General features: G+C 42.0%; 1 protein-coding gene across 1 annotated transcript in view; it reads right to left on the bottom strand.

The window, feature by feature from the left end:
* inpp4b (inositol polyphosphate-4-phosphatase type II B) overlaps positions 1-26,787 on the bottom strand; it is a gene marked incomplete at its 5' end in the record, with an annotated part of 822,779 nt that overhangs the window by 130,260 nt on the left and 665,732 nt on the right. The gene's annotated exons all lie outside the window — the stretch shown is intronic.

Raw genomic sequence — 26,787 nt, 5'->3', positions numbered from 1 at the left:
TCACAATATTCACCCTCACTGAACTGAGTCATTTGAAAATGTGATGATTTGTGATGTCAGAAAGACACCGCTACATGATAATGTGGCTGTGTGGCATCAGGTACATGATGAGCTGCACACAGTGGTTGGAGCCCAGGCTCAAAACGGCTCGAGATCTTGAGGTAGAAAAATGCTGTTTTTGAGGACTTGATTAGAAATACAAAACAATGAATAAAAAAAAATTACAGAGATGTTCCATAGACTCACAGGAATTGTGTAAAAGTGCCCAAATAGTGAAAGAAATAGTAAAATAGTTCCCCTTTAATTGAATCTCTTTGCAAGTGCTTGACTAACTAACAAACTAAACAACTTTCTGTTGCATTGTATGATAAGGGGCGGGGCTAGGGGGTGGCTCGTTTTATTGGTTTGTCATGACAAACCAATTACATAATCCAACATATGTGTAAAGAAACAACATATTCCAGTTAACGGTATATTTTTTTAATGATTCGTTACGGTATAAATTAGGTTAACTGGAGCTTATTATTGCTGGCTGGCTGAGGGGCTTGTCGCGGCTCATGCTCATGCGCGGGCGTAAGCGATAACTGGCGGCGATAAGGGAGGCGTAATAACGTAGGGTCACGTGGGCTTAGTGGCCAATCAGAGGAACCCGGAAACCCAACTGCGTTGTAGAAAGCATACACGCACCTGGGCTCAAGCCCTGGATGTTTTCTGAAAAGTCCTGTATGTTTTACTTATAAAAAAACATCTTGTGAGTAACATGCAGTACCGGAGTCCACCAGAGTGGCAGCAGCTGCGGGAAATTAGCCTGCATACTGCGTAGCCTGCCCTGAAGAAGACATGATTATTCCAGGTGTATTCCGACTTTTTTTTCCCTTCAAAGCAGCACAAGCTGCTGCAGCAGCAGCAGTAACAGCAGCAATATCAGCAGCTGACCACAATAACATTTTCAGTCCTCTAGTCTAGTATCTAACTCTGTCTCCTTCATCTAGTCTCTAACCTTGTGTCCTTACTCTAGTCACTAACCATGTCCCCATACTTGAATTATGCAGAAAAAGGTTCTGTCTGTACAATATAAAGTTGTTGATATATTTATTTGTCTGATCATTTGCATCTGACAATATAGCGGTCCACATATTCAATCAATGCATGATAACTACCACTCATCATGCCAAACTGTGAACTAGAGATGGATAGCAAGTCAAAAAACACAACTAGAATTTGCCACCCAGATGATCCCCAATTTCCGGGTCTTGACTCATGGAGTAACTGCGCTCTTGAATTTGGACCGTTGCCTAATTAATGGTTATAAATAGTCCCAGTGCTGTTATAGTGAATGTCAGCTTATGGAATGCTTCTTGTCCAATCAAACAATCTGTATAGTCAAAGCCAAGCATCAAAGAGGAGTTAAACATAAATAACAATTTGTATAGTCAAAGTCATGCCTCCAAGAGGAGTTAACATACCAATCTGTATAGTCAAAGTCATGCCTCCAAGAGGAGTTAACATAACAACCTGTATAGTCAAAGTTATGCCTCCAAGAGGAGTTATAGTAGAGAGAACACAAATGTTTGAGTGGAGGGGACCTACTGTATTTGTTAAAATTAAGTAATACAAATAAAAGAATAAGGGGCCATGTGTCAATGTGTCTGACAGAGTGAAACTATACATACTTGTGTGTGGTGAGTGTTACAGCACTTTAAGCACTTTATGTGTGTGCGTGTATGTGTGTGTGTGCTCAGTGCTTTCATCATGGCTTCTCCACCCTCTCTCTCTCTCTCTCTCTCTCTCTCTCCGTATGGAGGAGACAGAGACATCTGACTCACCATGGGAGTGTGTTTGTTTGTGTGTCTAAGATTCATATCAAGTGTCAGAGGATAAGCGTGTATGTATATGTGTGTGTGCAGGGGGGGGGCATGGGGAGTTGATTTTATTGACAGCAGATCAGGTTTGGTGGTTGGATACGGTGGTGTCTGGCTTTGTGATGTTGCAGGCTATGGATTTTCATTGTATGACGGGATACACAAGGGGGCTTGGAGAGAGATCCTGCCTGACATGAACAGACAAGACAGATATACTCACACACACTGTCTTCACCTGTCTACCCATACCTATCTATACACACACACACACACACACACACACACACACACACACACACACACACACACACACACACACACACACACACACACACACACACACACACACACACACACACACACACACACACACACACACACACACACACACACACACACACACACACACACCTACCTTGTCAGCGAGATTATTTTAATCAGAGAGCAGGGTGTGTGGTGCTGACCTGGCCAGTGGTTTCCTTGGCTGGTGTGTGTGTGTATGTGTGTGTGTATGTGTGTGTGTGTGTGTGTGTGTGTGTGTGTGTGTGTGTGTGTGTGTGTGTGTGTGTGTGTGTGTGTGTGTGTGTGTGTGTGTGTGTGTGTGTGTGTGTGTGTGTGTCTAATCAAGGATGGGGGAAGTGGTGACAGAGTGAATGTACCAATTAAGCAGCCTGATTGGGCTCTATTCCACTGTGGCAAAAACAATCTCTCTCTCAACAGATTGCAATCTGACAGCACCAGATGTAATGCATTAATTACACCGATAAAATGTCTTGTCTCCATAAACCTCCATGCCGCTATTTACTTTTGTTGGTATGACATTTTTATGATGAGCTATGGATCTTTCATAAGCATGTCTATTGTGTGCCGAAAGCGCCCATTTTGCGGAAGGTTAAGAATTCATCCTTAGGATCGATGAAACATTTACGTTCTGTTGCGCATGTTTCCGCTTTGAGAGCTCTCCAAGTGCGTCAGGCTTGGGGGATAGTTAATTTACAATTCAATCAGTTCAAAATGTAAAAAACAAAACCCACTTTGTGTGTTAATAGTGAAGCATTCATTCTCAATCATTTATTAACAGGCTGGATGTGACAACCATCTCATGTCGATGGATTTTCAGTATTTAAATGCAGTGAGCTGGCACGGCTAAGGAGCCAGAAAACATCTCAGGTGTTGCTTTTTGCCATCTGCTATCCATCTGTGCAGTGCCTCCCATAGATATTTATAAACACTAGATGGCTAAAGGCAGAGTCTCCCGCGCAGTTCACCGGTGGCCATCTTGCTTGAGTGGACTACCTCTTTAAGGTGATGATCTGCACAAACAAAAATACTCTTAACTCGGATTTACAAACTGTTTGGTTTATTACAAACGTTATTAACGTGGCTATGATTCTTGCTTGGAAGATTTGCATTTTATTTAAAAAAAAAAAAAAATCATATGAAAGTCCATTATAAGTATGCAGTATGATAACTACATCTCTGACATTTTTAACAAACCAAACGGTTGAACATTTTGCAAGCTATGGTTATTTCAATAGTACATGCATCTTATGAGTGGGCGTGCTCCACCCACGCAAGATGGCCGCCATGTGGCAACGTCGGTCTCTGTTGGCCAGCAGCACGGGTGAGTCATCTAGTGATATATATCTATGGTGCCTCCTGTTGTCCTATAGCCTCAATCACCAGTTCAAGTTCAAGTTTCTTTATTAGTTGTCATACAGAAGTACAGAATACTTTTATACAAAATGCTTCTTTCTGTTTCGCTCCAGAGACTGCTAGGCAAAAATAGATAATAAAATAAGTATAGCAAGTATAAAATAGAAGTCAAGTACGTAGACAAAAATGTTCAGTATATACATATATACAATGCTCTATGTAGAGTAGAAGTAACTGAGTTACCATACAATATACTATACAGTGCAAAGCAGAAGTGGGATGAGGTACAATTTAGGTACAATATAATTTACAGTAAGGTGTAATGAGGTATGGGTTGTAGTGCAAATTCTTTACAGATAAATATAAAGTGTGCTTAGGTGTACTAAAGTGGTTAAAGTGGGTGCTGCAGTGAGTTGTATGTTTAAAGTGAGTGTGTGCGTGTGGATGTGTGTGCTGTGAGTGCATTTGATGGTTGTTACAGATACAGCCGGGAAAAGTCCTGGAACAGCTGTTTGCCGGCCGTTATGACGCCGTTTTGCGAGATTAATGTTAACAATGACCAGCGGGGGCGCTCTCATACAGCTGGTGACAACTGCCCGACGCGCCGGCTTTTTGTTCATTCATTGGAGGAGCTCCGCGCTGGACTAAGCTCGAGTTCCATTCAGTTCCATTACAGCTGGTGACTTCATTCATAGGATGCTACAGAGTCCTACAGTATGTCTACAGACTGCATGAATGAATGTTGCTGAATTAAAGAATGAATAAGTTAAACGTGTCAATTCAGCAGTCAAAGTGTATATATTAAAACGTGTCAAATCTAACTTCATTAGATGGCCGACGTACGGCTCTCTTGTCCATTCATTTCATCAAAAGAAAGCGTTAGTGTAATGCTTCTTGGTAACAATAAGTTTGTGTACGCAATGTTGCTGAATAAAATAATTAAACCGTTAAGACCTGTCGAATTAGCAGTCAATGTGTATATTTTGTGTAGATAGCTAGTGGAGGTGCCAGGTGGGCTCTCTTTATAATGGATATATTTTGTCTAGTACCGTGGTCTAGTGGTTTATGCCCATTCCTTTCAAGCCGACGCCCGGGGTTTGAATCCCAGCGTGTCTAATATATATATTTTTTTATTATTTATAAAATGAAATTGCCCGCAACGATGTGCATAATACAATAGTAATAATATATAATAAGAATCCAACCAATAGAGCGACATTGTGCAATAAACAAGTAAACAAAGTAGGGCATATCGGTATTTGTACATGAGTTATTCTGAGTCAACTTCTTGTCTTCCCCATTGGGGGACCCTGATGGAAATGGGGGACCCTGATGGAAACAAGACAAACGTCTTTCTCAGGTCTGCATCCCCTTAACAATTGTATGTATTGAGCCGTACTGTATTGTACCCATTCTGCAATCTGTTAAATAAAGTTTTCATTCATTCATTCAGTCTGTTGTTGCTACGCAACTTCACTTGACTTGAAAAGACTTGATACCTCCCCCCATGCCCAACGATTAAAAATTAACGTTATTAAATGTATATATATTAATTCATTTTGCGCGAATCCACACTTCATTTCCCAGACCCACTTTGTTTTGAAACAACCAATCACGTTGCGCGATAGCACGAGCGATCCACAGTCAGTAAGTAATGTTACAGCTGAGTTCACTCATTCAGAACGGCGAAATGTAAAATGCTACCCAGGATTGTTGCGTTTCGTTATAAAAACTATGCAGTGATAAACAAAAAACAAATCGCAGTATGCAAAACGTGCGGTTCGAGGATCACAGATGAAGATGCAACGTCCAACTTCGTTCGACACTTGAACTAAGCTGCACAAAGATCGGTAAGTGAATGAACGAATGAATGAAAACTTTATTTAACAGATTGCAGAATGGGTACAATACAGTACAGCTCAATATACACAATTGTTAAGGGGATGCAGACCAGAGAAAGACTTTCGTCTTGTTTACATCAGGGTCCCCCATAGTAACTTGGCTTGCTACAGTAGCTACAGTTAAATCAATGAGCCAGTGTGCTAACGTTATCATATACTCTCTTTTTTAGACTCTTTTTGTATCACAAACAGTACTGTATTTGTAAATCTGGTATGTCATAAATGTATAGATGTAGCAGTACTGTATCTGTATGTCATGTATGTCATGTTATGATGAATTGAAAATGGGGGACCCTGATGTAAACAAGACGAAAGTCTTTCTCTGGTCTCTTCGCTGGACTGAGACGTGACGTGATTTTAATTATAATATGCATGATGTTTTGCTTTGCACAGGCAATAATGAAGAAGTTCCCTGGAAGGAAGGATGTCTCTTTCAGGAAGGGTCCATCTGGACATCTACGGCAGGACCCCGCTGAGGAAGCAAGGAGGATCAAAGATCTTCTCCTCTTCTCTTCCTCCTCTGCACCAGCCCAGCCTGCCTCCGCTGCACCGCTACCTGCAGCCTCCTCTGAACAAGCCCTCATGAAGCTACAATGTGAGAGCAGAGTATTTAGCTTCATTATGATAAACAGCAACCTAATTATCTGCACCTCTACCTGCAGCACGTCTACCTGCAGCCTCCTCTGAACAAGCCCCCAGGAAGCTACAATGTGAGAGCAGAGTATTTAGCTTCATATGTTTAGTTTATTTTATTTATTTAGCACATTATTTAAAAAAACAGTGCTAGGAGGGAACGAAGCCCAAAGGGCATGTACAAAGTTCCACTCCCATCTCATTGTCCATAAACAATATGAACGAAATACATGTGTAGCAAGGTCTACACACTATAGCGAAAACATGGAAGATTGACACGAGTCAGTAACAAGAACAATTATTATTTTTTTTTTTTTTTTATAAACAGCAACCTAATTATATACTTCAGGCTAAGTTTTGCCAATAATATTACTCACAATTCTTTACTAACTACTGTTTCTGAAATGTGCCTGCAGCCTCCTCTGCACCTGCCCAGCCTGCCTCTGCCCCCAGTTCTGACCAGGATGTCAGCCAATGGAACTGCTCTCTCCAACAGCGCATCTGGACAAAGACTGAGCTTGTCTCTATGGCTGTCTTTCTCCTCAGGTTCTCTCTGCAGGTGTAGGAAGGCCTCGGGTGTAGCACTCAACACGTTGGTCAACATTGTTACTCAGCTGATAGAGTTGAGCCCTTCCTGATGACTTGTCGAACAGAACTTGTAAGTCGCTTTGGATAAAAGTGTCAGCTATTTTCTTTTCTATTTTTTTTTTATATCCTTTATTTATCCAGGAATGTCCCATTGAGATACAATATATCTTCTTCCAGGGAGTCCTGACCAACACGGCACACAACAAGTTTCAACATAAAAACAAGGGCATTAAACAAAAAACATACAAATCAAATACAAATACAGAAGGCCATTTGTGCAGTGGCAAGAAGCATAATCACATCAGCAATAATGCGTGATCCACAGAGTCAAACGCTTTAGACGGATCAACAAACAATGTTGCACAGTTTTTTCTTGTCTAGTGCTTCAATTATGTCATTTGAGACTAGCATAGTCACTGAAGTACTATGGATCTGAAGCCTGACTGAAACTCGTTAAGAATATTATGGTCAGCTAGAAACTTTTTCAGTTTGTTTACAAGAGATTCAAAGACTTTGGCCATTACAGACAATCTGGAAATAGGGCGATAACATTCTGCACTCGCACATACACAAACGCACTTTAAGAAAATAACTTGTTGTGATTGTCCTTGTTTTCCGTCCGTATAATATGTAATGGGATCCTATTCCAGTATGTTATGGCTCTATACATTGCTATATAAATGAAGATTATTATTATTATTTACAAATATAGAGTAAAGGAGGGGTTCCTTTACAACTTCCTTGGGGAATACCACACTGGAGTGTTACCATATTTGACGGAACCATTAAATACAACACATTGTTGTCTATTAGACAAGTAGCTTCTCATCCATTCCATGGCAGTGTCTTCAAGCCCATATGTGTGTAATTTCAATAATAATAGGCCATGATCTATGATGTCGAAAGCCGCACTGAAATTCAAGAGCACTGTACCCACAACTAACTTCCTATTGATCATTGTAGCCAGCTATCTGTAAGAGATGTTAAAGCAGTTCCTGTAGAGTATCCTACTTTGTATGCATGCTGGAAATCAGAATTAATGTTGTTTTCGTTGAAATACTTTTGAATCTGCTTGAACACAATTCCTTCCAATAACTTACCTATTACTGGTTTTTCACTGGTTTTCCAAGGCTGAGGAAAGACCCTCTCTTCAAAACATAAATTAAATATATGTGATAGTGGCTTAGCCACACATTTTGCAGAGATTTGTAGCAGTGTTCCATTCAGATTATCAACACCGCAAGGTTTATCTGGTTTAAGTGCTAGGAGGAGCTTTTAAATATCATTTGGACTTGTGCATTTAAATCGGCATTTCTTGTCATACATTATATGTTTTTTAATTACAGAGTCTGACAGCTTACCACTCATTGGCAACATTTGATTTATAATTGTGTTTACCTTGGAAACAAAGTAATTGTTGAAATGAGTTGCAATGTCAAATGGTTTAGTGGTGAATATACCATCTGACTCAATAAATGATGGCGTTTTGCCCATTTTATTTATACCCAGCTTCATTCAATGTTTTCCATAGTCGATGTATTGCACATCGTCGCGGGCAAGACCAGCCGCATTTCATTGTATACCTGTATGCCGTGACAATTAAAACTCTTGACTTGACTTGACTTGATTAGTCTCTTACTATCCCCTTTACACTCCTCCAATCTGGTTTGATAATAATGTTTTTTCTTCTGTAATTGTATTCATTTATAAATGTATAACTGTTGATTGATATGCACTGTCCCTGATCAAATAAACTGAGTAAACTCAAACGAAACTATTGTTTTATTGCACAATCGTAGCGGGCATTGTAACGTTTGGGGTTTTGCGAGAGAACCAGTGTTGCAGTGAAAGATTAAACAAGTGAGAGAGACAGATGGACAGAATGAATTAATGAAAACTTTATTTAACTGATTGCAGAATGGGTACAATACAGTATGGCTCAATACACACAAAATGTTTAAGGGGATGCAGAGCAGAGAAAGACGTTTGTCTTGTTTACATCAGGGTCCCCCACCGGGATTCGAACACGGCTGCACAAGAGCAGTTCAGCTCCTTGGACAGCGTGACAAATGCACCCATTTCATTGGCTGTCAGTCTGTTACACCTATACACGGCTGGCCTCCGCGTGCGAAACGGGAATGGTACCACTGTACCATGGTGACTTTTCTACCAATCTGTATTAGAGAGTCTCATCAGATATGGTATTACAGCTTGGTTTGGTAACCTGTCTGTACAATTAAAGTCCAAACTGGTCCGTCTGATGCAGACCGCATGGAAGATCATAGGGGTGAAAGGTCACCCATCCCTGCAGTCTATGTATGAACAGGCTACTCTAAGGCAAGCCAATAGAATAGTCTCGAAAACAAGAGATCTAATGTACATTAAACTTGAAAATAGTCTGTCTCGTCTCTCCCTCCATCCCAACAGGGGGGTAGAGTGACTAGCCTGTGTAGGTGTGACATTGGATTGGCAACCCCCACACACACCATTGAAATGCTAATTGTTGGGGGACCCTGATGTAAACAAGACGAAAGTATTTCTCAGGTCTGCACCCCCTTAACAATTGTATGTATTGAGCTGGACTAAGCTCATTGAGCTGAGTAATATTATTGGCAAAACTTAGCCTGAAGTATATAATTAGGTTGCTGTTTATCAAAAAAAATAAATAATAATAATTGTTCTTGTTACTGACTCGTGTCAATCTTCCATGTTTTCGCTATAGTGTGTAGACCTTGCTACACATGTATTTCGTTCATATTGTTTATGGACAATGAGATGGGAGTGGAACTTTGTACATGCCCTTTGGGCTTCGTTCCCTCCTAGCACTGTTTTTTTTAAATAATGTGCTAAATAAATAAAATAAACTAAACATATGAAGCTAAATACTCTGCTCTCACATTGTAGCTTCCTGGGGGCTTGTTCAGAGGAGGCTGCAGGTAGACGTGCTGCAGGTAGAGGTGCAGATAATTAGGTTGCTGTTTATCATAATGAAGCTAAATACTCTGCTCTCACATTGTAGCTTCATGAGGGCTTGTTCAGAGGAGGCTGCAGGTAGCGGTGCAGCGGAGGCAGGCTGGGCTGGTGCAGAGGAGGAAGAGAAGAGGAGAAGATCTTTGATCCTCCTTGCTTCCTCAGCGGGGTCCTGCCGTAGATGTCCAGATGGACCCTTCCTGAAAGAGACATCCTTCCTTCCAGGGAACTTCTTCATTATTGCCTGTACAAAGCAAAACATCATGCATATTATAATTAAAATCACGTCACGTCTCAGTCCAGCGAAGAGACCAGAGAAAGACTTTCGTCTTGTTTACATCAGGGTCCCCCATTTTCAATTCATCATAACATGACATACATGACATACAGATACAGTACTGCTACATCTATACATTTATGACATACCAGATTTACAAATACAGTACTGTTTGTGATACAAAAAGAGTCTAAAAAAGAGAGTATATGATAACGTTAGCACACTGGCTCATTGATTTAACTGTAGCTACTGTAGCAAGCCAAGTTACTATGGGGGACCCTGATGTAAACAAGATGAAAGTCTTTCTCTAGTCTGCATCCCCTTAACAATTGTGTATATTGAGCTGTACTGTATTGTACCCATTCTGCAATCTGTTAAATAAAGTTTTCATTCATTCGTTCATTCACTTACCGATCTTTGTGCAGCTTAGTTCAAGTGTCGAACGAAGTTGGACGTTGCATCTTCATCTGTGATCCTCGAACCGCACGTTTTGCATACTGCGATTCGTTTTTTGTTTATCACTGCATAGTTTTTATAACGAAACGCAACAATCCTGGGTAGCATTTTACATTTCGCCGTTCTGAATGAGTGAACTCAGCTGTAACATTACTTACTGACTGTGGATCGCTCGTGCTATCGCGCAACGTGATTGGTTGTTTCAAAACAAAGTGGGTCTGGGAAATGAAGTGTGGATTCGCGCAAAATGAATTAATATATATACATTTAATAACGTTAATTTTTAATCGTTGGGCATGGGGGGAGGTATCAAGTCTTTTCAAGTCAAGTGAAGTTGCATAGCAACAACAGACAAGAAGTTGACTCAGAATAACTCATGTACAAATACCGATATGCCCTACTTTGTTTACTTGTTTATTGCACAATGTCGCTCTATTGGTTGGATTCTTATTATATATTATTACTATTGTATTATGCACATCGTTGCGAGCAATTTCATTTTATAAATAATAAAAAAATATATATATTAGACACGATGGGATTCAAACCCCGGGCGTCGGCTTGAAAGGAATGGGCATAAACCACTAGACCACGGTACTAGACAAAATATATCCATTATAAAGAGAGCCCACCTGGCACCTCCACTAGCTATCTACACAAAATATACACATTGACTGCTCCATTCGACAGGTTTTAACTGGTTAATTATTTTATTCAGCAACATTGCTTTAGACATATGGTATGGTATTTATTTTAGACAACAAAACATACAGATCGTTATACAGTATACTGTGTAGGACGTTGTAGCGTCCGTCTAATGACTTTGCGCCTCCTGGCGGCATAAAATAGAACAGCAGCCTGGGTTCCTAATTCATTTCAACGACGTGATATAACCGTGCGCACGTCGCGGCAAAGCGCCCAGGAATACTAAAAGCTTCATCTGTACATAGTGTTATTGTTCGTTGAGCATCCTGATGGCCTGGGGATAGAAGCTTCTTCTGAGTCTCTCTGTGCTTGCCATGAGACTCCGGTATCGCTTGCCTGACCGCAGCAGTTCAAAGAGGCAGTTGTTTGGGTGGCTCGAGTCTTTGATAATTCTCTTAGCCTTGCCCATGCACCGCTTGTTCTAAATGCCCTGGAGAGTGGGAATCCCCCCTCCAATTGTGCGTTCGGCTGAGCGGGCCACTCTCTGTAGTCTGCTACGGTCTTGTGCGGTGCTATTCCCAAACCAGGAGGTGATATTGCCAGTCAGGATGCTCTCTATTGTGCATGAGTAGAAGTTATTAAGGATCTTCTGACTGACTTGGAACTTCCTTAGGCGTCTGAGGAAGTAGAGGCGTTGCCGTGCCTTCTTCACAACACTGTCAATGTGTGAGGTCCATGTCAAGTCCTCGGATATGTGGACTCCGAGGTACTTAAAACTGTTCACTCTCTCAACCGGTGCCCCGTCGATGCTGAGGGGGCTGTAGTCCCTGACCCCCGACCTCCTAAAGTCCACAATCATCTCCTTTGTTTTGCTGACGTTCAGGGAGAGGCTGTTCTCTTGACACCATCCCGCTAGAACCTTGACCTCCTCCAGGTAGGCCCTCTCGTCGTTTGCAGAGATCAGGCACACCACTACTGTGTCGTCAGCAAATTTGATGATTGTGTTGTTGTTCCGCTGTGCTACACAGTCATGTGTGTACAGGGAGTAGAGGAGGGGACTCAGAACACAGCCCTAGGGGGCCCCTATGTTGAGAGTGATGGATGAGGAGGTGCAGTTGCCTGCTCTCACCACCTGGGGTCTGCCCGTCAGGAAGTCCAAGAGCCACTGGCAGAGGTCATAGTTCAAGCCCAGGTCCCTGAGCTTGGCTATGAGTTTGGAGGGGACTATGGTATTGAATGCTGAGCTGTAGTCGATGAACAGCATTCTCACATAGTTCCCCTGCCTCTTGTCCAGGTGTGATGCTGCTGTGTGCAGCACATGGGCTATGGCGTCCTCCGTGGACCTGTTGGGGCGGTATGCAAATTGCAGGGGGTCCAGGTTGATGGGGAGGGAGGAGCAGATGTAGCCCTTTACTAGCTTCTCAAAGCATTTCATGGCTATGGAGGTGAGAGCTACAGGGCGGTAGTCGTTGAGGCAAGCAGGCTTGGATTTTTTGGGTACAGGGATAATAGTGGACTTCTTCAGACAGGTGGGGATGACAGCCTGTTCCAAGGACAGGTTAAATATGTCAGTGAATACCGGGGCCAGTTGGTCTGCACAGACTTTTAGGACGCGGCCGGGGATACCGTCCGGTCCTGCTGCCTTCCTGATATTCACTTTCTTAAAGGTCCTCCTCACCTCATGTTCTGTTACCCTGAACACTGAGTCTCCATCAGCAGTGTCCCCCCCCCCTCCATTGCAGTGGATTGTAGGCTGGTGCTGTTATTCCCAGCCTCAAACCTCGCATAGAAGGTATTGAGATCATTTGCTAAGGAGATGTCACTGTTCAAGATGGCGGCGTAGAGGAAGGACATAGTGGAACGGGCTCCTACACAAAAATCCTGAAAAACCTGATGTATCGAACATACTCCGCCTAACTTCAGTTTATGTCAACCCACGCTTATTAAGCACATAACCAACAAAGAAATGCCACCCAAAAGGACCGAACCGAGCAGGAAGACGGTGACATCGCCCGGCGTTAGCAATAGTGCTAGCGTGAGACCACAAGGAGCTAACGCACCGGCTAACGGGGAAGCTAATGCAGCTAACGTCGAAGCTAACGATGAAACACCGCCGATATGGTTTACTGGGGAACTGGAGAAAGTATTCGACAGAATTCAAGCCATGATGGAACTTAAGATGAACTCTCTAAGCATCTCGGTGGAAAGACTTATCAGTGACAACCAGGCAACGTGTTAAGGAAATGGAGGGAGTGCAAGCTAGCTTCGGTGATAGCCTCGACTACCTACAATGTTCTACAAGGCATTTATTAGCAAATTGATAGACCCTCTCCTAGAAATGTTCAACTACTCCATTGAGAATGACCAACTACCTGATACCCTTGAGCAACGCAGCGGCCCGCCTGATCTCAAACCTACCGAAGTCGGCCCATGTCACCCCACTTCTTAGGGACCTGCACTGGCTCCCCATTGCTGCACGAATCCGCTTCAAGGCCCTCGACCTAGCATACCGTGCGGCAAAGGGAACTGCTCCCGCCTACCTCCGGTCAATGGTCTCTAACTACACACCCTCAAGACCCCTACGCTCTGCATCTTCTGGCCGCCTCAGACCTACTCCTATCCAAGCTCCGGGAGGGTTATCAAAGAGAAGTCGCCTATTCTCAATCCTTGCCCCACAATGGTGGAATGAACTACCCACCCCAGTTAGGACAGCCGAAACACGTCCAATCTTTCGCCGTCGACTAAAGACGCACTTCTTCAACCATTATCTGAATTAAAAAAGAAAAGAAAAAAAAATTATCTAACCCTAACTAACCATACTGTCATGCACTTGTCCTAATAAACTAACCTACACTGTAGCACTCAACACTTTGATGAACATTGTTACTCAGCTGATAGAGTTGTGCCCTTCCTGATGGCTTGTCGTACAGAACTTGTAAGTCGCTTTGGATAAAAGCGTCAGCTAAATGACTAAATGTAAATGTAAATGTGAATGTTATTATAGTCCTGCCAAAACCAGTGAAGGACCCTACCTTATGCGGGTCGTACAGACCAATTTCGATCCTTTCCAACGAATATAAAAATTTTACTAAAATCATAGCCACTCGACTTGAGAGCGTAACCTCCTCACTTATTAATACGGACCAGACCGGTTTCATACAAAATCGCTCATTAATAGACAACGTGAGAAGATTTATTAACTTGACGCATTGTGCCAAATCCATAGAAGACCCAGTCATAGCGATCTCGTTGGACGCGGAGAAGGCATTTGACCGAGTAGAGTGGCACTTTCTCTTCGCTGTTCTACAAAAAATGAACTTTGGACCAAATATGCTAAGAATGATCCATATGCTGTACCTTAACCCTACAGCCAGGATACAGACCAACTCCGAGATTTCACCTTCTTTCCCTCTAAGGCGCGGTACTAGGCAGGGTTGCCCTCTTTCCCCGACACTTTTTGCGCTGGTAATCGAACCCCTGGCTATAGCAATAAGGTCACATAAAGCTATTAGTGGGATCAAGGTGGGTCCTGAGAGCCATGTCATCTCTTTATACGCGGACGACATAGTCCTGTTTCTAACCAATCTTGACTCATCCATGCCTGCCCTTATGGAAACACTGTCAAAGTATAATGTAATCTCAGGCTACAAGATTAATGCACAAAAAAGCGTGGCCATGCCACTTAACTCACTAGCCGAAAAAATGCCAAGGTCCAATTTCCCCTTCCAGTGGAACTCACAATTTGTAACATATTTGGGTCTAAAAATCCCGAACCAAATAGATACAATTTTCTTACTAAATCATGACCCACTACTTAAAAAGATGGAGAAGGACCTAGATAGATGGATGCAGCTGCCTCTCTCGCTAATCGTTTTCAAACCCTCCCTATATCTATACATAAGAACTTCTTCAAGAAAGTACAAAGGATAATATCTGCATTCATATGGAGAAGGAAGGTCCCTAGAATTAAAATTAAAACCCTATATAATTCCCCCCAGTGTGGTGGACTGAAACTCCCGGACTTCCAACGCTATTACTGGGCTGCACAGACAAGGGCTCTGTGGAATTGGCAGAATGAGTCGATTAATTCCCCTGCCTGGAGACAAATAGAACAATGCCATACGATGGACGTACCGCTGGCCGGAATTCCTTTTATCAGGAAGTACCACACCCTGAAGAATAGTTCAGATAACCCATTTATTAAACACACAGCAAGAACATGGTTTGAGATTCAGACACATCTTGGTAGCTTTATTGCATTTCACAGGAAGACTCCCTTCCACAACAATCCAGCTTTGCCAGAATCACTTAGAGATGGCATCACCAAGAAGTGGTACACTCAGGGAATTAAAACTTTTGGGGACCTATATGATAATAACATACTTATGCCCTTTGAACAGTTACGTCAGACACTTCATAGGTACAGGTCAGGGAGGAAACTCCACTCTTCCAAAACACCTCCTCATAGATGATATTCTAAAAGGAGTTATTCACACTAGAGGCATCCTATCAATAACATATGATAGAATTCTGACCAGTACAGAAATTATACCCATAAATGCCAAGAACAAATGGGAGCGGGACCTGGACTGTACCTTTGATGAAGATGAATGGGAATCACTATGTGAGTCTGCACTATCTTTTTCATATAACACTCGACATAAACGTATGCAATTTAACATTCTCCATAAAACCTATTTTACGCCGGAAAGACTTCACAGGATGAATGAGGCTATCTCTGACCTTTGCCCTAGGTGCTCAACGGAAACAGGTAGCCTGCTCCACATGTTCTGGGAATGTAACAAACTGAGACCTTACTGGGGCTCAATTTGGGAGATTCTCGAAGAGGTCACAGGGTTTGAGATCCCATGTACGCCTAAATTAGCATTATTAGGAGACATGTCTGACATTTCTCCAGATAAGAGAGGCAAGGTGCGGATCATTAAATTGGCCATGATTGCAGGGAACAAGTGTATTGCCATGCTGTGGAAAAGTGCTGAATCCCCCCCATGTCTATATGGCTTAGTGAAATCGCTTCGTACATGGCATCAGAGAAAATAATGTTCAATCTTAAGAAAAAACCACGTCTCTTTGATAAATGCTGGGCTGGGTTTAGGCAATACTTAGAACAGATATCATAGTAGGTTGACGATGTAGGCTATTATTGAAGCTCCCCTTTGTCTTTCTGAAGGGTATATATTGCAATGAATGATACTGTAAATGTTATTAGTTGCTCTTTGAAGAGAAAAGATGTAATGGTAGATATTTATTTGTTTGGTGTAGAGGTATGGGCACCTGTTAGACGGGTGTAACTGGGTTTACAAAACTCTCAAAATGTGTAAAAAAAGAAAAAAATGAATTTGTCGAGGTCCTAGTCTGGGGGAGGGGAGGGGGGGTCTGGCCGATTTTTTTTTTATATACTTGATTTTTTTCTTTCAGGGGGGGGGGGGGTTCATTTGCATCTATTTTTCTGTAACTCGGGGGGGGGGGGGAGTTGGCAGCATTTCCTTTTGTATGGTTGTTGAACTGTTGAACTGATGCTGTAAAACTGAAAAAAAAAGAAAATACCAATAAACATATTGTTTAAAAAAAAAAAGAGATGTCACTGTTCAGCTTGAGGGAGGTGCCTTTGTAATCTGTCATCGTTCTGAGGCCCTGCCACATAGCTCTAGAGTCAGCCTGTTCATATTGGAGTTCAATTTTATCCCTGTAGCGCCTCTTTGCTTCTTTCACTGCCCTCCTCACGTTGCATATCGCCACCTTGTGGTCATTCATGTTGCCTGCCACAAGCCCGGCGTTGTAGGATGAGGTGTGCGCTTTCAGAGCCTCACGGACGGATTTGTCTACCCAGGGCTTTTGGTTTGGGTAAACTCTAATTCTGGTAGTGGGTTTTGTTTCTTCCACCAAAGTACAAACAAAGTCCAGCACTGTCTCCGTGTAGTCATTAATGCTATCTGTGTTATCTCGGAACACACCCCAGTCTGTACATTCAAGTGCAGCCTGTAGCGTTTCCTCTGATCCCACAGACCATTTCTGCACCTCTCGCGAGACTACCGGGGCACGCTTGAGACTTTGTTTATATTTTGGAAGAAGGAAGATATCGTTATGATCAGATTTGCCGAAACCACTGGCAGAATGAGATTTGTAACCACATTTAAATTGCGAGTAACAATGGTCTAAAATGTTACCGCCTCTGGTGTTACAAGTCACATGCTGGTAGAACTCCGGCAATACTCTTCTCAGGTTGGCGCTATTGAAATCACCCACAACCACAATAGCAGCTTCAGCGTCAGCTGCTTGGAGTTTATTTACCTCGTCGTGGAGTTTGGACAGCGCGTCGCCTGTGTTTGCTTGTGGTGGGATGTACACTCCAACCAAGATGATCGACGTTAACTCTCTCGGGAGAAAGAAAGGCTGACACTTGATGGATATATACTCCAGGTTGGGGGAGCAGTGGTTCGAAAGCTCCTTCACGTTGCCTGGATCGCTCCAATTGTTGTTCAACATGAAGGCTATCCCACCTCCTTGCTGTTTATCGGATTCTGCTGTTCGATCCTTGCGGTGGATGAAGAAGTGATCGGCTGGTTGAATGGCGTGGTCTGGGACGTCCGGCATCAACCACGTCTCGATGAAGCAGAGAACGTTACAGTCTCTAACGTCTCTTTGGAATTGAATCCTTGCTCTGATGTCATCCAGTTTATTGTCTATTGATTGTACATTGGCTAGCAATATGCTGGGCAGTGGCGTCTGTGTCGCCTGGACCGCAGTCTGTTTCGGACACCGGCTCTTCTTCCTCGTCGCCTGGTTCCTTTGTTGTTGCGTGGGCCGAGGTATGGTCCTGATGTCCTCAAGATCTCAGCAGGCCATTGTTGTTGTTCAGCGAGCTGATCCAGAGAGTAATCCAGTTGGTAAATTTCCCGTAATCCAAAGTCACTTGAGTGACTTTCAAAATGTTCAGTTGCTATCGCTATTAGCTCTATCTTTAATCTTTCAAAATGTTCAGTTGCTATTGCATGCACTCATCTGTGTTTCACTACACACATGAGTGCATGCTTACCAACTGTCCATCTGCAACACTACTATCACAAACATCTAAGAAGGGAGATCCCCCCTTGAATGGCCCTTCTAAGGTTTCTCTCCTCCACACTGCCTGTGGAGCTTTTTTCCCTATTGTTAGGTTTTAGTGAGTTTTTCCTTACCTTCGCGTGGGGTATGTCTGGGAGTGCTTGCATTCTTTCATTTATTAGCATTCATCTAAAAAATGTTGGACCTTATGGTGTTCTTGTTCTGTTCTTGACTTATTGTTATGTTTTCTTCTTGACTTGTTTAAAGAAGACCTGTACGGCCCATGGGGACATTAACGTGTGTTGTCGGGCCTTATAAATAAATTTGATTTGATTTGACTGACGGTCATACACATTAAATGCACCAACCATTGGTACAAACAAAACTCTTAAAACTATAAATATTAACAAAAGTAAGCACAGTCTCGACGGAGCGCACAGATAGGCAGCCAGTCTTAGCAGCGCCATCTTGCTAGGGCTCTAGTCTGCAGGGACTAGTCCATTGCTGTCGGGGGAGGAAAACCTTACACCGCCAAAAGGGTCAACTTTTCAAAAAAAGTTTTCAGATTGACCCCTGTGTATTTATGAATTCATACATTTGAGGTTTTGAATGGGTTTTGTGGTCCTTAGGGTCATAAAATGGAAATATCAACTTTCAATTCAAATAAAAAAAGAAAATCAACACAATTGGAGATACAAGATCCGTATCATGGTATCATGGTATTTCCCAAAAACTTATAATCATGGGATTTCCATCATCCATTCTGGTAGTGACCAAAAAAAATTCCATTGGTATCACGGTCTAAATTGGATTATACCATGATATTACTGCAATAATAATCCTCACAAAGCGAATGTGCGAATCCAGGTGAACTTTCTTCATTCAAACGAGGCATTCAAAACAGCTGTTTGTCAGAGGACCAGACGTCCCCCATTCCTTTGCTCGCTCTAGTCACATAACGTTGAACGTCCGCCTTACAAACATTGCAACTGGCTATATTGGACTGGCTTTGGTTTAAATTTTAAAATGCTTCCAAACTTCTGACATTTTGTGTAGCTGCTCCGAGTCATCAGGTGGACATAACCTGCCTGTGTTTACTTGCGGGAGCAACACGTTGTGAGATCTGCTATTTTCGGCATACGTCACTGTCGTGCGACAGTGTAAATCAAAGGAAATGCATTTGTTTTGGCAAATTCTTCTGCTCTGTGTGACAATAAATAAATGAATGATGATATGTAATTTAAAACCAAAACTAAGGCCTCAGTATGAGTTTAAGAACTGAACATGGTCATGTTTGTTGAATAAAATAAAATAAAATAAATTATTTTACTCGCGATTTAATTTATTTTTTATTCCTGATCCCGATCCTCTGAAAATCACGTGATCGGCCCAGATCCCGATCACGTGATCGGATCGGGACATCCCTATTCAATATATGTGTTATATGTTCCGAAACCAATGGTGCAACCAGTTTGAGGGAAAAAAGGATCCAATCCATCCTGTCCATTTGCTGGTATCAATGGCTTGAAGTGCTGCACATGGAATGTACAGCGCTCCCCCCCACCAGAATGTACAGCACTCCCCCACACCATAATGTACAGGGCTCGCCCCACCAGAATGTACAGGGCTCCCCCACCAGAATGTACAGGGCTCCCCCCACCAGAATGTACAGGGCTCCCTCCACCAGAATGTACAGGGCTCCCCCCACCAGAATGTACAGGGCTCCCCCCACCAGAATGTACAGGGCTCCCTCCACCAGAATGTACAGGGCTCCCCACCACCAGAAGGGTCCCCTGTGTAATCTATCTCTAATAGGTGGCCAGCATTTACAAAGTGCATTATTCTCCACAGTTCGTTCATGATCTTGTCCACCAGGTGGCCCTACATGCTATTCTCAAATAGATGACCAGCTTTGATAAAAGGTTTGTTGATGGCTAAACAGACCTTTTTTGTTCCGAGATCAACGAGTCACCATTTCTAATCTCTGTAGGGAGGAGAATTGTGGTTCTGCCACGCCCACTTGCCTAGATCGCCCTGTACAGTAGCTCTCACTTCCATAGCCATGAAATGCTTTGAGAAGCTAGTGAAGGGCTACATATGTTCCTCCTTCCCCAACACCCTGGACCCCCTGCAATTTGCATACCACCCCAACAGGTCCATGGAGGACACCATAGCCCATGTGCTGCACACGGCAGCATCACACCTGGACAAGAGGCAGGGGAACTATGTGAGAATGCTATTTATTGACTACAACTCAGCATTCAACACCATAGTCCCATCCAATCTTGTCGTCAAGCTCAGACAGGAAGACCCCAAGTGGTGAGAGCAGGTAACTGCACCTCCTCATCCATCACTCTCAACACAGGTGCCCCCCAGGGCTGTGTTCTGAGCCCCCTCTTCTACTCGCTTTACACGCATGACTGTGTGGCAAAGCACAACAGCAACACAATCGTTAAGTTTGCTGATGACACAGCAATGGTGGGCCTGATCTCTTCAAACGATGAGAGGGCAGGCCTATTCTCCAATGCTAAGAGAATAGTCAAAGACTCTAGCCACCCAAACAATGGCCTCTTTGCACTGCTGCGGTCAGGCAAGCGCTACCGGAGTCTCATGGCCAGTACAGGGAGACTCAAAAGGAGCTTCTATCCCCAGGCCATCTAGGGTGCTCAATGTGGACTCAATGTAACACTAACCCATCCATGTATATTCTATTCTATTCTATATGTGTTTGGACTTTTTCTTTTACTGTATGAAGCACATTCTCAGGGGGCTCATACAGAACCAAGCATTTCACTGTAATGTACAAACTTGAAACTTGATCACTAAAGTTTTTCATATTCCTTTTGTTAATAGTGGGAGACTGATTTCTCTAATCGAGAGTTTCTAACACAAGCTATAGGACAGTGATCACTGACACCATACGCAATTATCAGTTTTATTTGATTTCTTTTTGGAAATTATACTTGACCTAGAATAATTTTTTAGATTTTGCCTGGTGGGTTCAGTAACTTACTGAGATAATCCAAGGCTACTACTACATTTGAGTACTGAGATAGTAACTCTGCTATCCTATCAATAGATTTAACATCGGCTGATAGGGGTCTATAGACTCCATTAACAGAACGATTGGGTCCCAAATCTATTTTTAAAACAAGAATTGTGTTACATTGTTTAAAAGTCACGTACAAAATAAACGTAACATAAATACCCCCCTCTCCCAGTCCTATCCGCTCTAAACAGGTTTTAATTGTCTAGAGTTACATCCAAGTCAGAATCACTTTTCTTAAGCCAGGTTTCACTTAACATCAGGATTGGGTTAGACTGCATGACAAGTATCTTGACATGATCAAGATTTTTATGTAAACTCTTAAACATTGGATGCCATGCGTTGAGTGCCAATGACGAGAAATCTCGTTATTTAATCGTTATTTTTTTTATTAACGATATCCATTCATTTTCATCCATCCAGCCTCATGTTATCATTGGGACTGGCTCTGAGCTCGAAAAGGGCAAATACCGCCCCCTATCGTCTTATTCATCATGTCCTGTAGATCTTCTTGACAGTTACAGACTATAGCAGTGTCATCCGCGTATCTTATATTGGTGATGTTCTCTTCGCCAAGTTTTACTCCTTTCCCTCCTCTCAGACCTTTTTTCATCAGTGATTCACTGTACATATTAAAGAGTACAGGGGACAAGATGCATCCTTGTCTTACACCCTTCTCCACCGGGAAGTCTCTTGATTTCTCCTTTCCTATTCTAACATTAGCCTTCTGCCTCCAGTATAAGTTGGCAATTATTCTTCGGTCAGAAACTGGTATTTTGAATTCTTCCATTGTTCTCATCAATGTTGTATGTTCAACTCTGTCGAAGGCCTTCGTGAAATCTATGAAGCAAATATACAGCTTCTTCTGTTGGTCTATCGATTTTTCACCAATGATTCTGAGTTGGCAGATTGCATCTATTGTTCCTTTTCCTTTGCGAAAACCCATTTGGCTATCCGAGAGCTGATGTTCAATTATGGGTTCTAGTCTGTTCTTGATGATTTTCAGGAGTACTTTTGATGCATGAGATATCAAACTGATAGTCCTGTAATTGTTGCATTCTGTGGCTCTTCCCGTCTTTGGGATCGGAATGAACATTGATTTTAGGAAATCATTTGGAATATTTCCTGAGTTATAGATGTTGTTTACCAGTTTCACAAGGAGCTTGATGCATCTGTCACCAGAGTTCTTAATCAGTTCAGCAGGGATCTCATCCTCGCCGGGCGATCTGTCCGTGGCCAGTGACTTCACAGCCTCTTCAACTTCTTTTTTCGTGATCTGGACTTTTTATATCTCTTCTAGACTAATTCCTGTGTGTCTGATGTTCTGTTCTGGTCTTTGTATAGTGTTTCCACATACTCTGCCCATCTATTGATTTCCTTCTCGTCAAGGAGCAGTTTTCCTTCTTTGTCTCTGACACCTTGGGTTGTTTTTTTCCTCTTCCTTGTTAGTTGTTGGATCTTGTTGTACATGAGAGGGTTGTGCTTCTTGTCTAGATCTTCAATTTCCTTGAATTTTTCTTTATAATACTTCTCTTTTGCATCTCTACACATCTTCTGTACTTTTCGTTTTGCTCTGTTGTATTCAGTTTGTCTGTCCGCATTCTTCATGTCTGCTCTCTTTTTCATCTCATCCAGAATGTCTTTCGTCATCCACTCTTGTTTCTCAACTTTTTCTGGTTTACCACAGATTATGTCTGCAACGCTTCCCAGTTTTTCTTTCAGTTTTGTCCATAGTTCTTGTGGATCTTCAATATCTGCTAACTCTCTATTTTCTAATGTTTTGTTCACTTCGTTTCTGTATCGTCTCTTCATGGTTTCTCCTTTCAGACTCTTCACGTCCCATCTTTTGTGTGTCATTTTCTTTTTCTTGATGGTTCAGTTTGATCTTCATTTTCATCACTACTGGAATATGCTTATAAAAGAAAGGTTGAGATCCAAGGCAGCTCTACAATTTTTTAAAAAGCCTTTAATTATTGGCTTACATTATTTAGAAAAATCTTTTTAAAAAACCGACATGTTTCGGCCTACATGGCCTTCTTCAGGGTGTTGTAGCTGTGACAAAAACAATACTGTGACTAAATAGAGGAAAAGGAAAAAACATAACTCAGGGAGTGACTAATTACAATGGGGGACAGCTGGTCCCAATTAAATGAAGGCAAAGCAACATTATCAACTTGAGTTGAAGAAATAATACTAAATAGAAATAAACAAATTTGTATATTATATAAGTATATATACACACAAACTCAAAATATTATAACAACATAAAGAAATGAGTCAAAACAAACATAGAATAGATCAATAATATAAACAATTATCAAAAATTCTCAAAAAACAACAATGTAAGAGCATTGAGTAATGCAAGATAAAAAAATAATAATACTATAATGTAATCTACTTAGCCTATAAAAGTGACAGTATGTCCGTAGAGTCATTTAAACCTGCAAAGAGGTGGCCTGTAGTCTATCAAAATACAATAAATAACAATGTATAAATACAATAAATAAATAAAGTGATCTACTGGCCTATAAAAATGATACCATGTCTATGGAATCATTTAAACCTGGGAGTGAGGTGGCCTGTAGTCTATCGATCCAGCGACTTTCTTTCTGGTTTAGAATTCTTTGTCTATTTCCTCCTCTAGACGTGAGCGGAACACTGTCAATTCCGATAGCTGTAAATAAAGCAGAGGTACTATGGTGAACTTCATGAATATGTTTAGCCATTGCATAATCCATGTTGTTAGTTTTGATAGCATATTTATGATCTGCCAGTCGATCAAGTAGGCGGCGTTTCGTACGACCAACATAAAAAGAGTCACATTTGGAACAAGACAGTATATAAATAACATGTGTCGTTTGACAATTAATAAAGCTGTTAGAAGTATATGTCTGTTTTGTAACTGGGTGGGTAAAACCTTTTGATCTTATCACCACATCGCATTGTTTGCAGTGACCACATCTATATGTTCCTATAGGATCGGTAACCATGTAGATTTGACATCTGCCGGTAGATGGCTTCGTACTAATTTATCTCCGAGATTGGGAGCTCTCCTAAATGTACAGAGGGGTGGGTCAGGGAATATGTTAGACAGGGCCTCATCACATTGGATCAAGCTCCAATTCATTTTAATTATATTGCGAACAGCAAGGGCCTTAGTACTATAAGTGGTAGAGAAAAACACCGTATCGGTTTTCTCTTTCAGTGTCTTTAGTTTAGCACTAGAAAAACAGTCACAGGGAAGTTGAATAGACCTGATGACGGAGTCACCAATCAAGATGACTTTGGGTTGGCCCTCATGGAAACCTCCATTGTGGATGGAAAGCCTTGGGTGATTTTCAGCTGCCACTGGGAGAGAGTAGACAACAGGTCCCCCAGGGTCCATGGAGGAGGAGGAGGAGGAGGAGGAGGAGGAGGAGGAGGAGGAGGAGGAGGAGGAGGAGGAGGATGAGGGGGGGTGACAGTGCAAGTGCAGACTGTGAGGGTCGATGTAGGGAAGAGTGGTCCCTATGCGCTCTCTTGTTCCCGGGCTGGGGGCCATATCGAGCGGATGATCCGCTGCATGAAGCTGGATTGGCCGGTCGTTTCCTCATTGAAGTAAAGGTTGGGATGTTAGCATCTTTAGCTGTTAGGAGTGGGAACTCAGTGAAGTAATCCAAGTGCTCAGTCAAAGGAGCATAATAATTATTCACTGGAATGTCAAATGAAATGTCAGGGTTAAAGGGCAGAAGACTTCTCTTTCTTTTCCTTCCATTTACCACGGCAGACCAAGTTTAATTTACTCCATTAGTATTGTTTTCCTCTTCAATTAGAACCTTTTCGATCTCTGTAGTAAGGAGTTCCAACACAAGCTATTGGCTTTAGGCCTGAATGCAGAGTTTCTGAGCAAATTATTGTTGTTTCTTAGGAGGAGTACTGGGCCTATACTATTATTGCAACTACTAGACTGATTGGAAATCAAAAGGCCTTCATCAGTTGATGCATTGCTCTTCTGCCTTGTATTGCTGTATATGTGGCTGTGTACAGTAATGAGACTGATGATCAAACAGGTGCTTTGAAATTCTAAGGTTCAAGGGTGGGGGTGTGGCCTGTAAAGGGCAACTGCCCTGTAAAAACAACTTGTATTTTCAACTAGCCTTTTGCATTGGCTTTTTTCTAGTTGAATCAACAAATTGACCTATCTCAAACCTGGCCCTCTTTTCTTGATCCTCCAATCACAACTGTTGCTTGTCCAAGGGAATGCAACAGTTGTGATTGGAGGATCAATAAAAGAGATTGAGATAGGCTTGAGATTAGTCGGCGAGAGCGGATATTAAATATCATTTAATTGCTTAGTTGCTTCAACTTAAAAAAAGAAGAAAAAAAAGCTGAGGTTACTTGAAGTTGAGACAATGTATGATGATTTAAGTTGTTTGTTTTTTCCAGTGTGTGGAGGATTGATAGATTGATAGATTGAAAACTTTATTAACAGATTGCAGAATGGGTACAATACAGTACGGCTCAATACAAACAATTGTTAACTCATTCAACGCCGTAGCTAGCGCCCATCTCTGCTCTCTAGCGCCAGCGTTCCATTGCCTATTTTCACGACATTTCAGGATCTTTACGGATCTATTGTATATTCTATATTATAGCTATGGAGAAAATAGTCTGGCTCATTTGACAGACACTACAAAAAATGTTCATGTATATGTTCACGTGTTATCCTGTGGTGAATATTGTATAGTTTCAGAGTGATCCAGGCTAATTCCTGGAAGCTGAGTCATGGAGCGCTAGGTGCATTTTGCGAAAGTCGTTTGCGTTGCTCGCCTGAACACGATATTATTTCCAAATCAAAGGTATATAATAGGTATTATGTTTCATCATGAAGGCATGAAGGCGTTTTGTGATGTTCTGATCGTCAGCAACGGCATACATTTTGAATACTACATACGTTGACCGTTGTGATCGATGTGAAATCATTGTAGGATTAAAGTAGGATTGATGTCATAATAGTCCTTACCTTTGCTAGGAGTTATTCCAAAAATGAATATTCCAATTGTCTGATCGCAATTTCCAGTATTGATGTCCATCGGGTCCTTGACATGAAATGGCACAAAATATAAGTGTGCTGGACACGTTCCAATTTGCTCGAATGAAGCGTTTCACTTGCCCGGGTCCAAATTCTCCGCCCGGACCATATAAAATGTTACACACAGTGTGAAATAAGGTTTCATAGGGTAGGCGATACTGCCACCTAGCAGGATTCGGCCGGCATTGCACTCTCGAGGTCTCAGAATGAGTTCCAATGATAACACAGAGGTCCGTGAGTGTATCGAATATTAAAATCGGAAAAAAACTTGTTTTACGTGTTTGACGCTCAACGGTAATATTACGTAGTTACGATCTCTGTAGTAATGAGTTCCAACACAAGTGTGAATGATGTTGTATCTTATGCTGTAGATGAGGTGTTTATACTGGCATTATTAAAGGTATACAGGGTAGGTATTAAGGTTATACAGTCAACCTAATATCATTATGTATTTCAATGTTAATTTGGCTTGTTAGATGGTTACACTCTAACAAGAGGTGGGTATTATGACTGGGCCATTAGCTTGCTTTGATCACTGACACAACGAACCATGGCACTTACTGTATGTAGGCTGTGTATGTATCTGGTTAAGGTAGGGTGTGGCTTACTAAACGTCT

This window comes from Notolepis coatsorum, assembly GCF_963971535.1.
Source record: "Notolepis coatsorum genome assembly, chromosome: 7".
Lineage (NCBI taxonomy): Eukaryota > Metazoa > Chordata > Actinopteri > Aulopiformes > Paralepididae > Notolepis > Notolepis coatsorum.
The sequence above is the reverse complement of the archived record's forward strand: the minus strand, read 5'-3'. Positions and strand labels throughout refer to the sequence as shown.